Raw genomic sequence first — 8,948 nt, 5'->3', positions numbered from 1 at the left:
TAAAGTGTCTGCTGATGGGCAAATGGATATATGATACTATACTATATATGACAGTATACTATACTATTTCGCCTTAAAAAAGGAGATCCTGCCAATTTGTCACAGCATGGATGGAGCTGGAGGACATTATGCTAAGTGAAATAAGCCAGACACAGAAAGAAATGTATTTAATGATCTCACTTACATATGGAATCTTTTTAAAAATGTCAAATACATAGAGACAGAGAATAACACAGTGGTTACTGGGGTGGGGGCATGTGAAGGAAATGGGGTGATATAGGTCAAAGGATACAAAGTAGCAGATATGTAGGATGAACAAGTCTAGAGATCTAATGTACATGAGGACTACAGTTAATGAAATTAGATTTTATTAGGGATTTCATTAAATAAGCACATTTTAGCTGCTCTTGCGACAAAAAGTGACCATGTGAGATGATAGATATGTTAATCTGCTTCACTACAGTAATCATTTTACTGTTTAAATGTATCCAATAACATCATATTGTAAACCCCAAATATACACAATAACATTTATTTAAAAAATAATAAAAATAAATATTAAAATATAGTAGAACGACACTAATTTCCAACAGCTTGCTTGACAATTGTTCCTCTCTCGCTTGTGGGAAGAAAAATGGGTGACTCCTGTAAAGTAACTTGTTTACTGTGGCTTAAACCAAGTAGCTCCATCTGTAACCCTCATCGTGTCAGACATGGGTGAACCTATTCAGGAAATCCAATAGCGTAATATGACTGGGATGCTGTGAGAGTCTTGGTGATTTTTTTTCTTCTCTGTCCTAGTCTTAGAAGAAATCTGGCAAAATGTCCCTTTTCAGGGGAATGATTGATGTACACTCACCATTCTCTACCACAGGTAGTTGAATTCTCCGGTATATTTTGACGAGTTGGTGACGTAAGGTTTAGTCAAATGCAAGTTGGTATATGCATTAATGATAACAGGAGTTTCCCTGTCAGAGGGGAAAGCCCAGGAGGATCTGAGAACAGTACTGGCATCTATGACTAGATGAAGATGGCTAATCTGTGTGGTTAAAATACAGCTCAATCAGTTAAACACTTGAGAGTGACTTGGATTGGAGGCCACGAGAGACAGTCCACAGAAGGCAGAGAATAAACGAATGTGTTTGCTAGACTCTGCTAGTAAGAAAGGAGACACAAAAATCTGTGGGGCATTCTGGACTTGGGGGACACCATACGCTGTTCCTGGGCATCTTGCTAGCTAAAATATATCGAGTGACAAGAAAGAAAAATATGAATTTGAAAGATATCCAAAATAAAAACAAGCTTTGAAGACTTACAGAGAGCTGTAACCCAAAACAGCACTATTTGGGTTGGCCTACTGTACAAATTATTTTGGAGTGTTTTACTATCTAGATAGATATGTGCAGACTGTAGTCTCTTGCCAAAGTTGTTAACACTGTTCTCCTTGCCCTAAGCAGTGACTGCTGGAAGAAAATTGAATTTGAAGATACCTGATGTCAAGACAAAATATGGCCCCTTCAGAAGACAATTACTGCCCTTTTACTGGGCTTTAGTGGTGATTGTTCCCACCACTCAGGGATTTCAAATAATTCTGAGACCTAAAGTACCTTGATGTCCTAGGTAATGTCAGATTCATTCCGATAAGGAAGGAGCACCTCAACAGGGTTCAGTGTTAAAATAGAAATAGTATATTTATAGGAATGCTCCACTTGCTATGGCCCTGAAGACACTGTATCCATAAATATATTGCTACTTTGCTCTTAGGACCAACAACAGGAGCCCCCAAAACTGCCAGCTCTTGGTGCTGGATGGTTTTAATCATAGGTTTCTCTCCTTGTTAAAGTAAAGTGAGTTTCCTGGTTTACTTATAGAAGCCCTCAAATCAAGGATGCGCTGCAGTCTAGATGTTTGAGCCCATTTGATCAGTAGGTCATAAAACCTTGGCTGAAGAAGCAAGGGTAACGAGTAATGCTCAAAATTGAGGGCAGTATACCCATAGAACAGTAAGAGCTTGGACTTGCCAAGGCCTTAAGGCATAGTCAGGCAACACATTCTCCCTCCCTCCTTCCCTCCCTCCCTCCCTGCCTTCCCTCCCTCCCTTCTTCTTTCCTTCCTAGATTGTAATTATGAAATCCCTGTAGGAACTCCAAGGATGAATTAAAATGGCCTATGTATATGCCAACCAGAAAAATGCAGTTGGTGGCTCAGAGGAGGACTGAGATGTAGAGGCTGTCTTGTCCAGCCTCTAGAAATAGCTACTTAGGTACATAACCCGAGCAGCATTTCAAGTTATGAAATGTTGGATGGAAAAATGATATATTTCTTTGTCTCTCATTGAAGCTGGTAATAAGGTAAATGTCAAGAATAAAAGAATCATCTAAAGATGGCTTTAGGTAAGATTCCCTGAGTTTAGGAGCTGGCATTTAGCTAGCAAATTGATACCTGGGACCCTCACTAGTAGTCCCAGCTGGCTTGACATGGGTCCTGCCTGAAGTAGACATGTAATCTGCTTTGGTCTTTTCTTACTTAGTCACCCAAGCAATGGTTAAGAATGTCATTTAAGGTATGTAGCACCAAGTCTGGTCCCGCAAATCACATTTCATTGGACTAAGGTATGCATTTAGCTGCTGGCAATGTAAAAAACTGAACTAAAAAAATAATAATGCATGGACCAGTATCCCTGATCACACGCAGAGTAACAGTTTGGATGAGAACTGGGATGAGCAATTAGAATACCTATTAATAAACCTAAGGGGTGATGAGGCATGAAAAGATTGCTGACTCACTTGGGTGAACATGTTTCATCCAAGTATATAGGCAGCAAAGGGGAGGAACATCTTTTGGACAAGTTTTTGGAATATGGCATTGGGGAAAAAAGGAATAGGGTTCGATGCCATCACAGTGATTCTGTATTCCTCCTTTGCCACAAAATTTTTTGGTTTTCCTGTGTCCAAATGTCTCGGGTCTGGATTGCCCTTGTGTGTATGGAAGAGAGAGACAGTATTCAGGACATTCTTTAAATTACTCCTAATTTGACTCAGTGTATTCTTAGCATAGAGTGAGATGGATAGTGACTTTCTGTCATATGGCTAACTGAGGCCTGACCATATGTGCTACTTTATTGTTTAGTAGTAGAAGTCCCATTATCCCTAACTTTTTTTTTTTTTAAACACTACTTTCTTGGACAGGGGCAAAAAAGGAACCTCTTACAAGGCTATGTCTGCTACCTGCCTTGTGATTGGGCAGAAATTCCCACCCATGGAAGCTGAAACTAGGTAATAAATGCAAACAAGTGGAAATTGTAGGAGATGGGAATGGGATATTTAACTGGTAACAATGCTAGGAAAGGGAACCATCATTCTTTTCTTGAGACAACATCTCACAGCAGGAAAATAATATTTTTAGCTGTCTCAGATGTGGTGTGGAACCATGGCCAATGCTAGGCAAAGCCCCCAGATTTGTTTTTCCCTGAAAAAAAAGATTGGATTGAATCCATGCTATAAAATTCACTCAAAGAATGTACTTGGGAAGTTTTGAGAAAATACATTAATTAGCATCCCTTGATGATTCTTGAATATGAGCAGGTTGCAGTTGCCATTTGGGTTGTGTTATGTTGGTTGTATTTATTGTATTTATTCTTTTGTAGCTTTTAGAGAAAACTTTTCTTTGAACTGGAGGATACATTGTGATTTTGGCATCTGTAGCTGATACTCTGCATTGCCGTGAACCAAGATGACAGCCTGTTAAGGCAACTGTGCGTGATGAGAGATGACTTGCCACATCGCTGCCTGCCTTGTACATCAAGGTCTACTTTGCTTATTTGACAATACCAGATGTGAATACAGACAGTGCTAGACAAGCTCATCTTGATAGGGTTGGGATTGTGCTCCAGACAGTGAATATTGGCTTGACATGCTTATCATATATCACAGATAATTCATCCCTGGAACTTCAAAAAGGATAATTATGGAAATTTTATGACTTACTCAGAACTGTATTTAAGAGTTGCATAGGCTCAAATAGCACAATTCTTGAATTTCACCCATACCACAAATACACAGTGGCAACATTTGTTGTCCCTTAACAAGTAGTGGCTGCAATGTGCTAAAAGGGGCTTTTGGGTCTTAGTAATTGGGCTTGGTATGTGGAGACAAGTGGAGATGACAGTCCTTTTGAAGCTTCACAATTGTGATAGACCTGTTAAGTCAGATAAGTACAACTAGAAGGACAGCCATGGGCTTGACAGTTGGTCTGGAAAGATGATAAAGAAATATGCAAATGGATATTGCCCATTACCAAACTGATTGAGAATTAGGCTTGCTAACATCTTTGAATGACATGAACCTTGGCATGTTGCTTACAATAGAATGTGATGTACTCGCAGGGAAGTGCCCAGGTATAATGAAGCACCAGGCTGGAAGGATACATTCGGGGGTGGGGAACTGTGGCAAGCCTAAACTATGATGAGATGTCACTAGTCATTAGATGCCTTCTATCAGTTTCATCACACGCACAGTGCCACAAATTAAAAAGGCATTTATATTCTGTGTGGTACAAATTGGTTGACTTTTGACAAATTAAGGATCGTGACTTATTGTTCAGAATGACAGGCCCTCACTCCAAACTTTCTGAATCAGAATCTGAATTTTAACCATATTCCCCAGGTGAATCATATACACATCAAAGTTTGAGAAACACTAGAATAGGCTTTATCTGTCCTTCTCATAATGCAGGATTGCCTCTATTTCTGTCAGTAGAGCTGAAGGAATTATTAGGGATTTTATCTGGTTTTGATATTGTCAAATATACTATATTGTATAAAAGAGATTTTCCAAAAGCCAACTGTCTTAGTCCATTCGTGTTGTTATAAAAGAATACCTGAGGCTGGGGGATTTATAAAGAAAAGATGTTGGTTCATGACTGACAGGCTGTACAAGAGGCACAGCACCAGCAGATGATTCTTGTGAGGGCTAGAGGCTGCTTCTACTCAAGGTGGAAGGTGAAGGGAAGCCAATTGCGTGGCGATCACATGGTGAGAGAGAGGAGTGACAGAGAGAGAGAGAAGAAGAAGGAGGAGGAGGTCATGCTCTTTTAACAATCAGTTCTCCAGACAATGAATATTGGCTCGAGAATATTACCCATATATATGTGGGTATATGTGTATAAAAATAGAATTATGTATATGTATAATTATATACAATATGTAATTATATAGATATAATTATATGTAATATAGATATATTATATGTAATTATATAGATATATGCATACTTATATATTATTATTATACATATACCTATATATAATAATAGAATTCTATAACTGGAGGAATCTTCAAGATTATCAACTATAATTGTCTGATTTTAGAAGAGAGAAAATGTAGCACAGAAAGATTAGGTGGCTTTGTAATCCACCTAGAATTTGATATAGTGTATATACTGACATTTAGAAAAAAGGGAATATCTCATGCCAGAGGGAGTGGGCATTTAGTCTCCACTGGGTCTCATGAAACAGATGACCTTACAAAGTATACAAAGAATTTACCTGAACATGGTCCCCATAATAAAACCAGCCCAAGTCACTGTTAGGATTTGAATGTTTGTCTACTCTAAAGTTCATGTTGAAATTTAATCCCCCATGTGGCAGTATTAAGATGTGGAGCCTTTAAGAGGTGATTGGGTCATGAGGAACCTGCCCTCCTGAATGGGTTAATTCATTAATGGATTAATGGGTTACTGGTTTAATGGGTTATCATGGGAGTGGGACTGGTGGCTTTATAAGAAGAAGAGAAACCTAAGCTAGCATGCTCAGTCCCTCACCATGTGATACCCTGATCCACGTTGGGAAGAGTCTCCACCAACAAGAAGTCCTTCACCAAGGTAGCACCTCAACCTTAGACTTCTCAGCCCTTACAACTGTAAGAAATAAATTTATTTACTATATAAATTGCTCAGTTTCTGGTATTCTGTTATAGGAAAATGGACTAAGACAGCAACTGGAACAAGAGTGAATACAAATTTTCTTATGAATATTTTTACTGATAGGAGAAAAGATATTTGAGTATGGAGAAGGAGGGAATTTATTTGCTTTGTTGGGAAGATAGACTTCTTTTGATAATTTTTTCATGTTCCATGGACATTTTGTGTAACATAAAAAGTCTGATTTATGATATGCTAGCAGGAGTTATGGGGAAGCATAGTCACTGAATACAGTTTTAGCTCCATTAACACAGAAAAGACTGGCTGGTGCTAGAAAGGATGGAGAAAATACGCTTTGTGTGAACTGGGACTCTGTCTGACTTGTTCATAGCTGTATCTTTACCCCCATGGTAGTGACTTGGATTAAAATAGTGGCTTTTTAGTTGTATGCGATTGGTGTCTACTCTCAAGTAGCTCAAAATAAAATTGAGAAATCAAATCATGTAATTCCAATATGCTGGTAAGAAAATAAAATTAAAATTCAAACCATGTTGCAATAGTTTTTGATGCACTGCTGAAAGAAGTTTACAAACAATTGGCATAAAATCACAAGGGGAGAGATGATCAGGACCTGGAATGTTGCAGGAGAAAATAAACATTCATGAAAAGAATGGGATATTGAAAATGGTTAAGATCTGAATAAGCAGAGAAAGTGAAACAGAATTTCAAATGAAGGAACTTACATGCATGAAGTAAGTCCAAGAAAGCTGAGACAAAGTATAGAATGACTCAGATGCAGGCAATTGGGTGTATGAGGATATAAGGATGAGAATAAGGGTTGTTGAGATTGTGGTTTATCCTGCCTGCTAGGCTATGGATTTTGACACGTATTTGTAGGCAACTGGTGGTTCTTGTTTAAGTGCAGGACGGAGTGACTAAAGGTGTCTTAGAAAGATAAATATGTCAGTGGTACACAAGATGGATGAGTTGAAGAACTGCTGGAAAAGATAATGTTAGGAGATAAAAGAAAAACCAGAAGCAGAATTGGGATGGTAGCAAATGGACTAAAAAGGGAAGATTGTCTTCTAAAAACATAACAAAGAAAGAATTGGAAGAACTTAGCACTGATCAGCTGGGGGACATTCACCATTGCTTTCCTCTTTCTACCCATAACCTACGGACTTAGGATTTTCTTAAGGTTAAGACAAATATTTATCATACATAAAGTTAATAATATATTCTTTTCCATGCAAAAAGGTCAATACACTTTCATTAAGTAATCTCTGAATGTCTGTGGGAAGAATAATACCCTAAGCCAACGATTTTAGGATGGATGGTTTCAGGGTGACATTGTTCTACCTCAGATCATCAGGCATTGGATTCTCAAAAGAAACACGCAACCTAGATCCCTCACATCTGCAGTTAACAACAGGGTTCGTCCTCCTGTGAGAATCTAATGCCACAGCTCATGTGACAGGAGTCAGAGCTCAGGCAGTAATGCTCACTGCCTGGCGCTCACCTTCTGCTGTGCTGCCCGGTTGCTAACAGGCCATGCATGAACTGGTACTGGTTCACAACCTGGGGGTTGGGGAACCCTGAAGCCCTTTCAGTTCTGTTGCTTAAGGTTACTCCATAAGGAAGCTACCCATTTATAAAAAGTTTTCTCAAGATATTTCTAGGTAGACCTTAAAAAAGAATAAAATGATGTAAATTGTTTGACTTCTATATGCCTCAATTGCTCCTTTCAAAAATAGGAATAACAATAAATAGTACATCCCAGGACTTTGTGAGGATTGAATGAGTTTATACATGTGAAGTGTCAACTTAGTGTCTCAGTGGTAGCTCTTCTTCCTCTTTTCTTATTTTTAATGCATCTGAAATAGCCTTTTTTGAAATACTAGAACAGTTGTTGTACACTAAAATGGTTGTTTTTCTCCTCAAACTATAGTTTGCTAAAACTACTTTTGAAATGATTAAATATCAGTACACAAAATTGTCCTTTGATATTCCAACCAGACTCTGACCTTGGATCACCTAAAAAAAATAGACCATATGAAAGGAAATATATTCTTTCTTTATACACCATTTATCATGTCTTCTGCCACTCAATACTCCCTTGCTTTCTATGACACCATACTCTCTGGGTTTTCTTTCCCTCTTGGGCCAGTCCTTTTCTAACTCTTTTACACACTTATTCTTTTCCATGGGTCCACCTTTATGTTGGGTATTTATAGCTCAATCTTAGGTAGTCTTCTTTCTGCCCTGTGTTTTCCTCCACTAATTCAACAATTTTATCGATGTCATTATCTACAGATATGTAATTTCCAAATATATATCATACCCAAATCTCTTCTCTGAGTTCCAGGTACAAATACTTCCCTGTCCAGAAGATATTTCTACCTGGATGTCTCAAAGGCACCTCACATTCACTTGTCCAAAACCAAATTCAAGTCCTGAGACCCAACTTGCTCCCCTTCTGGTGTTTGCTGTCTTTAAGAATAGCATATTTTATTATTTCGCCAGAAATCTATGAATTACTCTCAACACCTACGTTTCCCTCATGTCTGTTTTCAAATTTATCTTCAACTCCCATCAATTTTATTTCCTAAATGATTCTCTAATCCACCCTCTTTTCTTCATCTTTACTGCAAACATCTCAAGACTCTAAATAATCTCCCTGAATATCCTTTGGCTCTCTTCCTGCTTGTTTTTTTTTTTTTCTATTTAAAGTTTATATTTTTTATTTTATGGAATGAATAAAAGCACATGTTTTAAGAAGCCATATAGTAATACCAGAACTACTAGGCTTAGAATAGTAAATAAATAGACAAATACACAAACAAACAAACAAATAGTACTACCTGTCCCATCCCTAATTCACTATTCCACAGAGGCTATCCTTTTTAGCTGTTTTAGTTATTTCTTAGGCAGTTACTTCAAATTTTGAAATAATGTTCTTACATTGCCTTTCCTAGATCTTTTTTTAAAATGTGATCTATTATATTCCTTCTAAGGAAGATAGAATTTTGT

The 8,948-nt window shown here is 37.9% G+C and overlaps 1 long non-coding RNA gene across 1 annotated transcript; it reads left to right on the top strand.

Moving 5' to 3' along the window:
• The first annotated feature begins 733 nt into the window (after positions 1-733).
• LOC144332805 (uncharacterized) lies at positions 734-4,842 on the top strand. Its single transcript, XR_013400929.1, has 4 exons — positions 734-874; positions 1,458-1,620; positions 3,189-3,275; positions 3,647-4,842. It is a non-coding gene; the product is annotated as an uncharacterized LOC144332805 (long non-coding RNA).
• The last annotated feature ends 4,106 nt before the right edge of the window (positions 4,843-8,948 follow it).

Source organism: Macaca mulatta, chromosome 11, assembly GCF_049350105.2.
Source record: "Macaca mulatta isolate MMU2019108-1 chromosome 11, T2T-MMU8v2.0, whole genome shotgun sequence".
Classification (NCBI taxonomy): Eukaryota; Metazoa; Chordata; class Mammalia; order Primates; family Cercopithecidae; genus Macaca; species Macaca mulatta.
This window is presented reverse-complemented; position numbering and strand designations above follow the sequence as displayed.